Below are 16,203 nucleotides of genomic sequence, written 5' to 3'. Positions count from 1 at the left end.
GGGACTTTTTTTTTTTTTTTTGCGGTACGCGGGCCTCTCACTGTTGTGGCCCCTCCCATTGCGGAGCGCAGGCTCCGGACGCGCAGGCGCAGCGGCCACGGCTCACGGGCCCAGCGCAGGCGCAGCGGCCACGGCTCACGGGCCCAGCCGCTCTGCGGCATGTGGGATCTTCCCGGACCGGGGCACGAACCCGTGTCCCCTGCCTCAGCAGGCGGACTCTCAACCACTGCGCCACCAGGGAAGCCCCCTCCTCATTTTTTTTTTTTTTTGCGGTACGCGGGCCTCTCACTGCTGTGGCCTCTCCCGTTGCGGAGCACAGGCTCCAGACGCGCAGGCTCAGCGCGGCCATGGCTCACGGGCCCAGCCGCTCCGCGGCACGTGGGATCTTCCCGGACCGGGGCACGAACCCGTGTCCCCTGCATCGGCAGGTGGACTCTCAACCACTGCGCCACCAGGGAAGCCCCAGACGGGAACCTTTGAAGAAGGAAACTTCACAGGAACAAAACAGGTCTGTGCGAGGTGAGTTGTACCTGAGGGAGAATGAGGACAGCTGGCTGGCTAGTTTGCACCTCCACCGATCCCTTCTGTCCCTGGTTTCCTTTCGTGTTGTCCCTTGACTCCAGCAGTCCACCTGAACCCTCCCTGTCTAACTCTGCTCTGGGCTGCAGTCCCGAGCTTGCTAATGGCAATTCTGCGTCTCACCTCTTGGCAGTTTTCTATTGTCTCCAACTAAACCCTACCCCAGGTGGGGATGCAGAGGTGAAAGTTAGGCACCTACTAAAAATTCTAATATTATCTTTTCATCTCCTAGTTTCCAGTCCATCCCACCCTTCCAAGGCCTGGCACTTCTGAAAGATCTTGGCTTCAGTAATTGCACTTCTGATTTGATCGGGCCTCCCAGGTAAGAGCTTAGGTAAGTCCCTTTAGGAATCCCTTCTGTGCTGGGGTCCAACTGGAGCGTTCAGAGCTTCGTGGTGACCGTTTGACTTATCTTGCACTGTTCTCTCTCACTTGGTGTGTTAATTTTCTATTGCTGCCTAACAAATTACTGCAGATTTAGAGACTTAACCTCCCCCCCCCCCCGCATTTATGAGCTCACGGTTCTGGAGGTCCGAAGTCTGGGTGGGCTTAGCTGGGTTCTCAGTTTAGGGTCTCACAAGACCAAATTCAAGACGTTGGCTGGGCTGAGTTTCTAAGAGTTATGGAGGAGAAAGAAAGAGTGGCTTTATTTCGTTGCCAGGCAAAGAGGGAACACAGTAGGCTAGCTCCTCAACAACTGTGTCCCCCTCCTGGGGAATAGGGAAAGGCTATATAGTCAGGACTCATGGTCAGAGGTATGTGATAAAGATCAAGGCAATAACAGTCTTGCATTCTTCTTTCTTCTGCAAAGTTTCAAAAGGGTGGGGTTGCCGACAAGATTAGGGTGTGTGCCGGGGTCTCGGGTGGTGCTTAGTAATGGCTTCTATCCCGGTGCATTCAGGCTGTTATAACAAAATCCCGCAGGCTGGATGGCTTGTAAACAACAGGCATTTATGCTTATGGTTGGCTCTGGAGGCTGGAAGTCATAGATCAGGGGGTCAGCATGGCCTGGTGAGGACCCTCTCCCGGGGTCGCAGTTCTTCGTGGACACAACTTCATGTTCTGTCCTCACATGGCAGGAGGGACCTGGGAGCGCTGTGGGGTCTCTTTTATAAGAGCATTAATCCCATTCATGAGGGCTCCACGCCCATGTCCTAATCACCTTCCAGAGGCCCCACCTACCAGAACCATCACCTTTGGGTTAGGTTTCAACATAGGAATTTCGGGTGGGGGGCCACAAACATTTAGATCATAGCAGCTTCGGACAGTTGAGGGTTTGGTTCTCTGTCTCTGTGATGGTCTGTGCTTCCAGCTACCACAAACCGATGGTTAGTCTTGAGCTTTTTCTTTTAACTTGAACACACTGGGGGCCTGCGCCTTAAAGGTTGCAGGTAAAAATGACAATAGATACATGGTCCTTTGAATGGATGGAGGTGGAAGGGTTAGCCCTGTGTCCTCAGAGGAGCACGGGGCTGAACCAGGAGCCGCTCTTGGGCATTGACTCACTGTCCTGTGAGCCTGGACTGCTGTGTCAGGAACACGTGCTAAGTCATGGTCACACCCCAGTCACTGAAGGCTTCTGCTGACCTCCATCTGCCACAGAATATTTTAGGACTTAGTCCTTCTGTCAGGAATTCCTTCTACTTAAACAATCACTTTTTTTCCCCTTTCTCTCCTTTTTCAAGTCATCTGGTGCCATGCAGTGAAGCCCTGACCTGGCAAATTTGAGATAAGTTTATTCACGTTTCTGTTATGTGATTCAGTAATAATCTTATATCTAGGGCTTTGGGGCTTTTCTTTCTTCCCTTTTCAGGCTAAAGTGGGCTTGGCAGAAGTGGGGAGTGAAGAGGCAGTTTTGTATATACAGGTGCTTCTTACATTTTGAGGTTCACGGGCGAGCTGGGGATACTGTGAAAAATGCAAATTCTGATCTAGTAGGTCGGAGTTGGGACCCGAGTTTTCCTGGTTCTAAAAAGCTCCGAGGTGATGCTGTTGCTGCCGGTCCGGAGCCCACGCGTTGCGGAGTTTCACAGGCCTGAACATTAGAATCACCTGGGGGAATGAAAACAAAACAATGCTCAGGCTCCATCCCAGGTCAGGCAACTCAGAAATTATGGGAGTGGGAACCAGACATGGGTTTTTTGGGTAACATTCTTCAGATGACCTTATTTTGTACCCAGAGTTGACAACCCCTGGATTAGGATTAGTAGCAAAAAGCATTAAATTCAGTGGCAGACGGTCGAACTTTTATCCCAACGAGCCTACTTCCTTAGCACGCAATTACTCAGAAGGATGCACTTAATTACTCTAGTTACAGCACGTAATAATCACTATATTTGTCCCCGCTCATCCAGTATTGTTTTAGCCATTTACAAAACTATCTGTGATGACTCTCCGTTCCATGTTAAGATAGATGCTCAAATGGCATTGGAAACCCTCCATGTTTTGGCCATCCAGGGCCACTTCCTACCACACATCAATTTTGGTGACATCTCATCCCTGGATACACTGTGGGCTTTCTAAGGCATCTGCCTTTGCTTAAGGTATTCCCTCTGCTTTGAAATCTCCATCTATTTACTCTCTTATGACTACTCATACTGTTCAGGAGTAGCCACAGCCATCCTTCAAGGCCAACTGCAAATGTCAGTTCTTCTAAGGAACCTTCCTGACTCCCTCTTCAGTCGGTATAAATCGATGTCTTAGGGCACTTTCACTGTCTCTTGTGGCATGTATCCATCTGCTTTGTGTTAGTTATTTTTGTATATATCTTTTGCCTTCTCCAGTTTGTGAACTCCTGGAGGGCAGAGACCATGTGCTTTCACGCAGGGGAACTCAATGCAGGTTCACTGAAATTAGAAACATGACCTCTGAGGGGGTAGGCTGAGAATAGCATCTGCAAGAGGTAGATTGTGGCCAGTGCTTTGGAACCAGAAGCCATTTTAATTATAACCAGACTTGGTGGGGCCAGCATGGAATAACTCAGTTGAAGTGACTTCAGAATGTTCCAGACCATGCAAGACAACTCTGGTTCAGAGGCAGCCTATGTCCATCTGACACTGAGAACTTGAGGAGCTTGGGTTTGCCTTCACTGTGGAAGGTTCACCTGGTAGCTCAATTTGGGAATTCTTCAACTAGGAAGGACTCGGGATGGGGTGGCAGTTCTCGAGGATGCTCTGTGTCGGAGGAGAGGCAAAGGAGCTAACGCATATTGATTCCCAATCAGTTATTAGGCTGAATGTTTCATCCATACAATGACCCTGTGAGTTGGGTATTATCGTTCCTGTTTTAAAGGTAAAGAAAGTGAAGTTCAGTTCGATGAGTTATTTGCCGGAGGCCACACTGCTGATGTTCCCCACAACCAGGTTTGCACCAAACTCTGATCCCAAAACCAATAGTACTTGTAGAGTAGATAATCTGCACCTGGTTGCTTTCCAATCTCTAGCTGAGATTTCCTTTTCGTGAAGATAAAGGATGACCTAGACTGTTTGCTCCTGCACCTTCTCGTTCACCCGGACTGGGTGAGTCTCCTTGGAAGCCCTCTTCATCCTCTGGTTCATTCTAGACCGTCAGCTCAGGGAGGGCAGGTACAGAGTATCTCGCTGTTGTATTTTGCCCTCCAGCTGGAGTCAAAATAGAGGGGAAGTGAAGAGCACAGGCTTTGTTATCTGGCCACTGTTGGAGTTCTGGATTTGCCACTCACCAGCTTGGTGATCCTGGCAAGTTACCTGAACTCCCTGAGCCTGGTTTCCTTGTTATAGGTTGTGGTGAACATGCTGTAGAGGAAGGTGCTTGGCTTAGTACTTGACGCATAAGCGATACTCATTAAAGTTGAGATGGACCAAACTTTGCCAATTAACTGATTGCAGATGTGACTCTAGACTTAAATCCGTAAACATATTTTGTACTTTTCTAGAATTCAACCTAAATTAATGTGGGTCCCATTCTTCTGGGATGAGTAGAAATGCTCCATTTGAGTTCCGTTGGGTATACATACTTAGGGACAGGCTTAGGGAGTGCCAAGGCAAGACGGGGAGGGGGACCTTCTGGTCCTGTATGGCATCTGTCCACAGAGACATCCTCCTTTCATTGGGTCTTTAGTTGTTGATCCATGTATAGATATGCTCCCTCTCGAGGGTCTCGCTTCCTTTCGGGGGCTCTATCTAAGAGTACAAGTTCCTTCTGCCTTTGGGTCTCACCAACCCTCTGGTGGGTTTTGCTACCTCCCAGGCACTGTAATCAGGAGGCAAGGTACAAGACGCTTTCATCTGCATCTCAACATTCCCTTCCTGTTATTGATGGACTTACTCAACACAGAGATGCTGACCCACACACTTGCCAACTGTCTCTCTCTTTTATGTTCCACGAGTTCTGGAAACCTTTCTAGTCTGGGAAGGAGAAAATGTCTCCTGTTACCTCCAACAGGCATTTTGTCCAAGCTTTTCTATCTCTCTAATGACACCTGCCTTTGGACCACAAAAGATAAAGGATTCTTTGTTATCCTCTCCTTTCCACCAAGCCACACCTTTCCCCTGAGGCAAGGAGCACAAAATGGCTTAATTGGGATGTAGATGGGAGGGATATGGGGGGGGGGGAACACCCGCTAATATGTGAGAAGCATCAGCCCATCACAGCTCCACGTGGCTTCGTTCTCCTTAGTGATTCAAGTAAGACCCTGGCCTCTTTCTTCATCCTCCTTAATCTTCAGCCTTTGTTCCTTCTGTGAGTGTTCCGATCCTCTGCATGATTAATGCCTTGGATACAATGTTCCTGTCAGTTTTGTCTTTTTGAGTAGATGGTAAACTCATTAGTAATTTCTCCAGAGCCGATCAGTGTTCTCAGCCAGTGAATATTGCAAAAAATGTGGACTGACTCAGTCACAGAGGTGGAGACATGGGTACCGTTGTCTGTCTTCATTTTCTTCTTTCTTTTTTTGGTGGCGGCATGCGGGGTGCACGATCTTAGCTCCCTGACCAGGGACTGAACCCCAGTCCCCTGCAGTGGAAGGATGGAGTCTTAACCGCTGGGCCTCCAGGGAAGTCCCTTTTTCTTTGTTCTTATTAATAAGAAGACCTCTTATAAATATTCTTGCTATCACATGAAATCCTTGTTATCACGTCAAACTCTTTCTCTATAAATAATCTCAAATGATTTGAATGGCATCTGATAAAAATCTATGGAAGAAATTTAGGCCTGTTCAATTATGAACTTTGGGTGACTGCCGACATAAAAATCAGATCACCTGTTCTGAACTATACCAACTACAAGATCTCTTGTCTTGAGTCATGTGGAGTTCATCCTCCAGGGAGCCCACGTGGGACTACACGTCAGCAAGAGTACATACAGAAAGGGCAAGTCAGCCAGGACTGAGCCGAAAGCCATTTCCCATGTTAGAGGGAGTTTGGGCAAACCTGGACTTCTGGTTTCTTGTCCAGCATGTAAGGAGCTTTCGAAGAAGAAAAAAGCTGAACAGACCAAAAATCAACACCTCTTCTTGCATCCGTCAGAGAAATGAGGTCACAGGGCAAACCACTGTCCCCAAAACTGAAGAGACAAATGGAGAGAATCGCAACTGTACTATAGATCAGAGGCCAAGGAGCAGAAAGCTCTGCAGGAACCAGTGCCTGGGTAGGAAAAGCTAAAGTTTTATTGATGAATTTCTGAAGGCTCAGTATGGACAAGTTGAGAGTTAAAAAGTCCAGGAGATCCAGTCTTGGAAGGGGGTGGGGTCCCACATGCTTATGAGTTTATCTCCAGGAGCCATACAACATTCTCACTGCAAAGACCAGAGGAAAAAAAATCCCCTTGTGCTTCCGACAGGGAGAGGGGGAAAGTAGCCATTTGGAAATAGCCCCAGAAAATTCTGTTTATTAACAAGGCCTATTCTCGAGAGAAACTATTTTAAAAGAGCTTAACCCACTGGGGTTTTACAAAAGACTAACCAAACTGATGTGGGGAAGGGAAATACCTAACTCCAGGCCCCTCTAGCCCTCCTGTCTCACCTAAGGGATGCAGGAAACAAAACAAAATGAAACCAAAGTGAGATGCCCTTGTGCTGGTCACAGCCCAGAGGCACAGGCTCACTAAAAAGACCAAGACTTCATCCAGGACTACAGAACTCATCCCTCGCCACAGCTCACCCCCACTTCAGCAGGGCTCCTGCATCATAACAGGGAATTCCAAGGGAAAGAATGGCAAGCCTCGGGCATTATTTAAGGAGAGTTTGGGCAAAACTGATCTGGGTACATAAGCTAGAACCAGGAAGGCAGCCAGGTGGTTGGGATACAAAAGATGAGGTAAATAAGAAGATGAATCCAGGATGGGCCCAGCAGTAACATGCCAAGTTCTGGGCTAGGAAGAGCTGGCATAGTCTCTGCCATGAGGCAGAAAGCTATCAGATAATCACACACATTCATGTAAAATTGTATCTATGACAAGGGATCTGGGGAACAGTTGTGTCCTGCTATGAGAACCTATAACTGGAGAATTAGGTCTAATCGGGGAGATACAGAAGGTGTCCCTCAGGAGGAGATGTTTGAGTAAGATCTAAAGTTGAATGACTCTTCGCTAAGTGAGGGTGCTTTCTAGGAAGAGGTAAGAGTATGTGCAAAGCCTCTTGGATGGAGACCACGTGGGGAGTACAGGCAACTGCAAAAGCCAGGAGCCCAGAGACATTTTCTTTAAACTTCCATGCAGGTTTATAAAAATGTAAATCTCACATACAAATGACATCCAGTCTAAAAACAGTATGAGAACAAACCAGATGTTGGTTATGTACATGGATGGGTGTGTCAGTTGCATAAATCATTGTACTATCTAACATAAAACTGAATCTGGGGTCCAGAAACTTGAGGCAAAGGTTTAAAAAAATAAGGTAGGAGCTTGGCCTGAATGGAAAGAGCCATGGCCAGAAAGCTGGCTGACTTTAAGTCCCGGCTTAGTCACTCACCATGGGCTCTTGCAGCCCATTTTCCTGTCTACAGATCAGTTTCCTTATATCCAAAATGGGATCAACATTTCCTGATCTTGCCAGCTCTTGGGTGTGGTGAAAAATACCAAGTTAACATGTGGGAATGTCTCTGGGAAGATGGTATAAACATGGGAAAGGCTGTCAGTTCATTCGTTCACGGCCCCTGTTTCATTAGACACACGTCTGCTGAGTGTCACTATGTGGTGCTCATCAGAAACACGGGGCTTCCCTGGTGGCGCAGTGGTTGGGAGTCCACCTGCCGATGCAGGGGACGCGAGTTCGTGCCCCGGTCCGGGAGGATCCCACGTGCCGTGGAGCGGCTGGGCCCGTGAGCCGTGACCACTGCGCCTGCGCGTCCGGAGCCTGCGCTCCGCAATGGGAGAGGCCACAGCAGTGAGAGGCCCGTGTACCGCAAAAAAAAAAAAAAAAAAAAAGAAAAGAAACACGGTGAACAGTATGACGTGCTCTGTCCCGCACTTGGAGCGCTGGGCTCTCCCATCTTGGCAATGTCACTTAATGTGGCATCAATAGCTCTGTACAATCAAGTGCACTGAGTCTTTCTTCTTTCATGGATTGCAGAGTCCAGTGAGTAAGAAATGTAATAAACTGTGGCAGGGCTCCGTGAAATAGGAGTAAAGGAGAAGGGGTGGAGGAAGCAATTAAATTAGTGGGGATGCAGATGGAGGGTGATGATTAGGAAGCCTTTTCAGAAGAGCTGAGTTTTGGTATTCCCTGGTGGCGCAGTGGTTAAGAATCCGCCTGCCAATGCAGGGGACGCGGGTTCGTCCCCCGGTCCGGGAAGATCCCACATGGTGTGAGGCAGCTAAGCCCATGCGCCACAGCTACTGAGCCTGTGCTCTAGAGCCTGCGTGCCGTAACTACTGAAGCCTGTGCGCCTAGAGCCCGTGCTCCGCAACAAGAGAAGCCAGCACACCGCAACGAAGAGTAGCCCCCGCTCGCCGCAATTAGAGAAAGCCCACGCGCAGCAACAAAGACTCAACGCAGCCATAAATAAATAAATAAATTTATTTTAAAAAAGAAAGAAGAGCTGAGTTTTGAAAGGAGGGGACAGGGAGTGATTATAAAATGATGTAATTTATAAGTTTTTATTTGTATAAGATATTTTAGGTACAGGCACTTTTGCAATAGCTCCGTATATGTGTTGCTGAAAACCTTGCCTTACAAATCGTGGATTGAAAATAACAGGGGAAGTTGGTCTGTGAACTTAGTTCCTGCTTCTCCATTCTTTGGCCACTGAATAAAGACTGTGTTGTGTCGAAAACAAAACAAAATCAAAATAGAATTCATGGGGAAAATGGGATTGGACTGATCCCTCAAAATCCACAGCATTTTGTAACCAGAGATGGATAAAAGTGATTATAATCCAACAAAACACTGGTCTGGTGAAACCTGCATGTTGGTCTATGGACTCTGTACTGATTCTTTTTAGTTTAAAATCCTGGTATTCATGCACAGTCTGTTTCTAATAGTGACCAGTTTCATCAACTTTAAACATGTAATCCTGGGTAAAGTTTTCTTCAGCAACTGTTTTTTTTTAGGGGGAAATGTCTTTGCAGCATCTCTATCTGTAACTGTAGCTTCCCCAAATAGGCTTAAAATAAATGTTGTGGTTTATGAGGTCATTAAACCAGCCTCTGATTGCACTAAAGTCACTTCTATGGGATTTTAATACTTTGTAATAAGATCTTCATATATTTCTAAAACTTTTTCCTTAGTGCTGAGAAAGGTCATTCTCTTTCCAGTGAGGGAAAATAATGTACTCAGAAAAATGACAGAAGAAACAACCCAACTTCTGGATTATACAAATATCATTCTCCTATTTTTCAATAAGATATGAGCTAATTTGTGTTAAAGAAATAAGACTTTGGGCTCCCCTGGTGGTGCAGTGGTTAAGAATCTGCCTGCCAATGCAGGGGACACGGGTTCGAGCCCTGGTTTGGGAAGATCCCACGTGCTGCAGAGCAACAAAGTCCATGTGCCACAACTACTGAGCCTGCACTCTAGAACCTACGAGCCACAACTACTGAAGCCTGTGCACCTAGAGCCTGTGCTCTGCAACAAGAGAAGCCACTGCAACGAGAAGCCCATGCACTGCAATGAAGAGTAGCCCCCCTCACCGCAACTAGAGGAAGCCCACGTGCAGCAACAAAGACCCAACACAAAAATAAAATAAATAAAAATAAATAAATTTATTTTAAAAATAAAAGAAAAGAAATAGGCCCTCTAGCAGAATAGATTGTAAGTCATTTTGTAAAACAAAGGCATTTAAAATTTGTTCACCAAAATAAGGGATGTTGTCTTCGTAGTAGGAAACTGGGGAGATAATATGCTTTATGGCAAACAATGCTCAAAACTTTAATTAATTAATTAATTATTTTGGCTGCATTGGGTCTTCATTTCTGTGTACAGGCTTTCTCTAGTTGTGGTGAGTGGGGGCTACCCTTCGTTGTGGTGCAAGGGCCTCTCATTGCAGTGGCTTATCTTGCTGCGGAGCATAGGCTCTAGGCATGTGGGCTTCAGTCGTTGCAGCATGTGGGCCCTAGAGTGCACAGGCTTCAGTAGTTGTGGCGCATGGGCTCTAGGGCCTGTGGGCTTCAGTAGTTGTGGCACGCGGGCTCAGGAGTTGTGGTGCATGGGCTTAGCTGCTCCACAGCATGTGGGATCTTCCCAGACCAGGGCTCGGACCCATGTCCCCTGCATTAGCAGGCAGATTCTTAACCACTGTGCCACCAGCGAAGTCCCCCAAAACTTTTTGAAAAATTCTTCATTTCAAAATGCTTTCAGAGCCTGCTATGGACTGAATTGTGTCCCTCCAAAATTTTTATGTGGAAACCCTAAACTCTGATGTGACTGTATTTAGAGACAGAGCATTTAGAAGGTAGTTAAGGTTAAGTGAGGTCATAGGGTGGGGTGGAAGCCTGATCCAATAGGATTAGTGTTCTTTTAGAAGAGACACAGAGAGCTTTCTCTTTCTCCTCCATGTAAGACACAGAAAGAAGGTGGCCGTGTGCAAGTCAGGAAGAGAGTCCTCACCAGAAACTGACCAGAATGACACCTTGATCTTGGGCTTCCAGCCTCCAGAAACCATGAGAAAATAAATTTCGACTGTTTAAGCCATGGAGTCTATGATATTTTGTTATGGCCATCTGAGCTGACTAATACAGAACCCTTAATACAGCCTTTTAAATATCCTCAGGATAGCAAATTTTTATCATAAGAAGGCACATTTGACTTTTATTTATTTATTTTTTGTGGTATGCGGGTCTCTCACTGCTGTGGCCTCTCCCATTGCGGAGCACAGGCTCCGGACGCGCAGGCTCAGTGGCTATGGCTCACGGGCCTAGCCGCTCTGTGACATGTGGGATCTTCCCGGACCAGGGCACGAACCCGTATCCCCTGCATCGGCAGGCGGATTCTCAACCACTGCGCCACCAGGGAATCCCAACATTTGACTTTTAGAATCAGCCAAATGTTGTCTGAAGCCAAGGCTATTGAATAAAAATGGATGAATGAACAGAATAAGAACATTTTCTAAAATAAGACAAACAATGAAATGTGGTTATAAGGTAAAAACATTGCTTTTGATTTGTGCCCATAGAATGGATTTGGGGATGATTACAAAAGTGAGCAAAGGCAGCATCATTGCAATAACTGTGCAATTCCCAGAAAGTTATTTTGAAGGACAACAACCACTTACAAAATTCTTTTTCCTCAATTGTAAAAGAAAAAAGACATATTAATATTTAATATAGAAAATTCCAAAATTTTAGAAAATCATAAAAAAATAAAAATTTGATGTTATGCCATCCCTAGAGATATCCACTGTGAAATTTTGTAGACTTTATTCCAGAACCTCCAGCCCCCAAATATCTGCACATGCATGTGTGCAAGCTCACATATGTGGGATCTCATTGAATATGTTGTTATATGTCCTGTCTTATTTCCACTTAACATTATGCTATGAGCATTTCACAAGTAATTCAATAGTCTTGAAAGACATGATTAAAAGTGTTTGTATAATATTTTATCATATAAATATTCCAATAATTTTTAAAAACTATCTATTGTAAGGCATTAAAAACTTTTCATTTTATTTTAGGGTTAAATCTAACAAATGACAAGATCTAAAACTATAAGTTGTTCCATAAATTTGTCCAAGTAGATTTAAAGCTTAAATGAGGTCTTGAATTTCACTTCAGTTACTGAAAGCTAAGTGTGCGATTTCCTCTCTGTGGGCAAAAATTTTAGAGAAATGAGAATATAGAAGAGACTGGGTCAAGGGGTTTAAAATAATCACCAGATAAGCCAAATTTTAGGTGGAATTCTATCAGCACAGTGAACACTTAATCCTATAATTGGCCCAAGTATTCCCAGTGTACCATAAATTTAATCAGAGTGGTCTAATGTCTCAGATCAATATTTCTTTTTGTAGTAAACCATATAATGCAAAATCCATAGCTCTATAAAACCTAATTATGAAACTTTTCTCTCTTTTTAATCAGTTAATCATAAAGCTCTCATATTTATACTTCAGCAAAAGACAAATGATACACACCCTAGAATTTTCCATCACAGCAGAGTCTTAGTTATTATTGAAGGAGCAACCACAGAACATAGGTCAGAGTTCACATGTGGCGGTTGTAATAAACTGAACAAAAACCAACTAACCCAAGTACCATTTTGTTGTACACGTCACTGCTCTGTGTTGATAAAACTTTTCAAAGTTTTACAGGGAGACCTCATTTTATTGCTCTTTGCTTTATTGTGCTTTGCAGATATTGTGTTTTTGTTGTTGTTGTTGTTGTTGTTTAATACAAATTGAAGGTTTGTGTCAACAATGTGGTCAAGCCAGTGTATCGGCACCATTTTCCCAATAGCATTTGCTCACTTTGTGTCTCTGTCACATTTTGGTAATTCTTACAATATTTCAAATGTTTTCATTACTGTTATATTTTTATGGTGATCTGTGATTAGTGATGTCTGATGTTACTATTGTTATTGTTTGGGGTCTCATCAACCTCGTCCATATAAGATGGTGAACTTGATCAATAAATGTTGTGTGTGTTCTGACTGCTCCACTGAATGATAGTTCCCCATCTCTCTCCCTCTCCTTGGGCCTCCCTATTCCCTGAGACATAACAATATTGAAGTTAGGCCAATTAATAGCCCTACAATGGCCTCTAGGTGTTCAAGTGAAAGGAAGACTTGCACATCTCTCACTTTAAATCAAAAGCTAGAAATGCTTAAACTTAGTGAGGAAGGCATGACAAAAGCTGAGGTAGGTCTTTTGCATCAAACAATTAGCCAAGTTGTGAATGCAAAGGAAAAGTTCGTGAAGGATATTAAAAGTGCTACTCCAGTGAACACATAATGATAAGAAAGCAAAACAGCCTATTGCTGTGATATGGAGAAAGTTTTAGTGATCTGGATAGAAGATCAAACCAGCTACAACATTTCCTTGATCCATGGACTAATCCAGGGCAAGGCCCTAATTCGTTTTAATTCTATGAAGGCTGAGAGAGTTGAGGAAGCTGCAGAAGAAGAGTTTGAAGCTAGCAGAGAGAGGTTCATGAAGTTTAAGGAAAGAAGCTGTCTCCATAACATAGAAGTGCAAGGTGAGGCAGCAAGTGCTGATGTAGAAGCTGCAGCAAATTATCCAGAAGATCTAGCTAAGATAACTACTGAAGGTGGCTACACTGAACAGATTTTTGATGTAGACAAAATAGCCTTCTATTGGAAGAAAATGCCATCTAGGACTTTCATAGCTGGAGAGGAGAAGTCAGTGCTTGGCTTCAAAGCTTCTAAGGATAGGCTGATTCTCTTGTTAGGGGCTAACGCAGCTGGTGACTAGGTTGAAGCCAATGCTCATTTATTATTCTGAAAATTCTAGGGCCATTAAGAATTATGCTAAATATACTCTGTCTGTGCTCTATAAATGGAACAACAAAACCTGGATGACAGCACATCTGCTTATGACATAGTTTACTGAATATTTTAAGTCCACTCTTTTGTGTGTGTGTGTGTGCTTTATTTATTGTTTAATTTATTTACTTCGTAAACCTACTTAAGCAAAAATTGTCTAAACATTTAAACACTATTTATATAACCAAGTCAAAATCTACAATTTTACAAATCAAATTATTTAAACACTGATTGCAAACTTAAATCTTCCTATACGTTTCAATCAAATCATCAGTATAATATGTCAGCTTCTCTAAAAGCATCAAGCATTTTAGTAAAGCACACACATCTTACAAGGATTATAAATTTTTTTACATCTACTCTTACACTCATTATAGAAATGGGTTTGTAGACCCAAGAGAAGGACACTATCTCAATTCAGACCAATTTTTGAATTTGGATATCCAAAAGAAGAATATTATCTCAGTGCAGATGAAGTTTTGAATTATTAATCAAGGAATTCTTGATTGGGACCTGGGAACTACTTTACCTTATAAGATGATGAAAATCTGAACCAGTGCTTATCTTATATATCACTGGAACTTTTCAAGTCCACACTTTTTCCATGAATTAGTGTATTGTAACTGGATACCTTTCCTTTAAATGATGTCATCTTTAAGTTTAACGACTATGATATGCAGATGTCCCAGAGATGTCCATGCCCAAATCTCTTATGTTTAATGGTAAAGGGACATTTTCTATGTAATTACAGTTATGGGCCTTAAAATAGAGAGTTTATCCTGGATTATCTGTGTGGGCCCAATCTAATCACATGAACCCTTAAAATCAGACAACTTTTAAAGTCAGAGACATGACAGAAGGGTAGGTCAGAGGGGTTCAAACTGTGAGAAGGACTTGGCTTGATGTTTTCGGCCCAGAGATTGATGGCAAGGAACCTCAGTCCTACAACCATAAGGAACTGAATTCTGAATGAGCCTGGGAGTGGATTCTTCTACTTCAGTAAGGAAGGCAGCCCTGCCTAGACCTTTCTTTTGACCTAATGAAACCCTGAGCAGAGAATCCAGTCATGCTCTGCTGGACTTCTGACCTACAGAAACTGTGAGATAATAAATAGGTCAAAGCTGTGTTAAGACTAAGTCCACTCTTGAGACCAACTGTTCAGATAAAAAGATTCCTCTCAAAATATTACTGCTCATTGACAATGCACTTGGTCACCCAAGAGCTCTGAAGGAGATGTACAATGAGAAGAACGTTTTTTCATGCCTGCTAACACAACATCCACTATGCATCCCATGGATCAAGGAGTCATTTTTATTTTCAAGTCTTATTGTTTAAGAAATACATTTCAGAAGACTATAGCTGCCATGGATAGTGGTTGCTCTGATGCATCTGAGCAAAGTAAGTTGAAAACCTTCTGGAAAGGATTCACCATTCTAGATGCCATTAAGAACATTAGTAATCATGGGAAGAGGTCAAGATATCAACATTCACAGGAGTTTGAAAGAAGTTGATTCTAACTCTCACGGATGACTTTGAGGGGTTCAAGACTTCATTGGAGGAAATAACTGCAGACGTGGTGGAAATAGCAAGAGAACTAGAATTAGGATCCTGAAGATGTGGTTGAGTTGCTACAATCTCATGAAAAAACTTTTACGGTGAGGAGTTGATTCTCATGGATGAGTAAAGAAAGTGGTTTCTTGAGATGGAATCTACTCCTGGTGAAGGTGCTATGAAAATTGTTGAAATGACAACAAAAGATTTAGAGTATTACATAAACTTAGTTGATAAAGCAATAGCAGGTTTTGAGAGTATTTCTAACTTTGAAAGAAGTTCTACTGTGGATAAAATGCCATCAAACAGCATTGCATACTACAGAGAAATTGTTTGTAAGAGGAAGAGTCAATTAATGGGGCAGACTTCATTGTTGTCTTATTTTAAGAAATTTCCAAGCCACCCCAACCTCCAGCACCCACCACCCTGATCAGCTGGCGGCCATCAGCATGGAGGTGAGACCCTCCACCAGCATAAAGATTATGACTCACTGAAGACTCAGATGTTGGTTAGTATGTTCTACCAATAAAGAAATTTTAAATTAAGATAAGCACATTTTTAAAGATATAATGCTATTACACACTTAATAGACTACAGTATAGTGTAAACATAACTTTTATATGCCAAACCAAAAAATTCATGTGACTCTTTACTGCAATACTTACTTTATTCCAAATGGTCTGGAACCAAACCCATAATATCTTCCAGGTATGCCTGTATTTATATTTATTGTTTTTCTCATCCTATGCAGTTTTCTGCTTCTGTACTTTGGCAGCTGTAGAAGGGAAGAATACAAAAAATTGGGGAGAATTTTCAGAACCACGTCCCGCTCTTGGGCCAACTTCTATGTTGCTGGTTGAAGTGACCCTGGGTGTGGGGACCCCAGACTTGTGTACAGGATCTTCTGCCTGGTTTGTCCATGGAGAATGGGCCCACCATCCTGGGCAAGGGGAAGCCCCTGCTGGAGATCCTGACAGCCTGGCAGACACTCTGGTTGGGAAGTGAGGTTACCACTTGCCCCACACTTCCTTTTCCCCCATTTCCTGTCTCAATTCCTTGCGAAACAGAGCAGATGTGGGTTTTGTTGGCTGCATCTCACCCCTATTGAGGGATTGATACCACATGCTCTGAAGAACAGGAACCAGAGATACAGGAAAGACCAC

General features: G+C 43.8%; 1 pseudogene; it reads left to right on the top strand.

Moving 5' to 3' along the window:
* The first annotated feature begins 12,740 nt into the window (after nucleotides 1–12,740).
* Nucleotides 12,741–15,553, top strand: LOC136792786 (tigger transposable element-derived protein 1-like; annotated as a pseudogene).
* The last annotated feature ends 650 nt before the right edge of the window (nucleotides 15,554–16,203 follow it).

This window comes from Kogia breviceps, chromosome 16 (assembly GCF_026419965.1).
Source record: "Kogia breviceps isolate mKogBre1 chromosome 16, mKogBre1 haplotype 1, whole genome shotgun sequence".
Taxonomy (NCBI): Eukaryota; Metazoa; Chordata; class Mammalia; order Artiodactyla; family Physeteridae; genus Kogia; species Kogia breviceps.
This window is presented reverse-complemented; position numbering and strand designations above follow the sequence as displayed.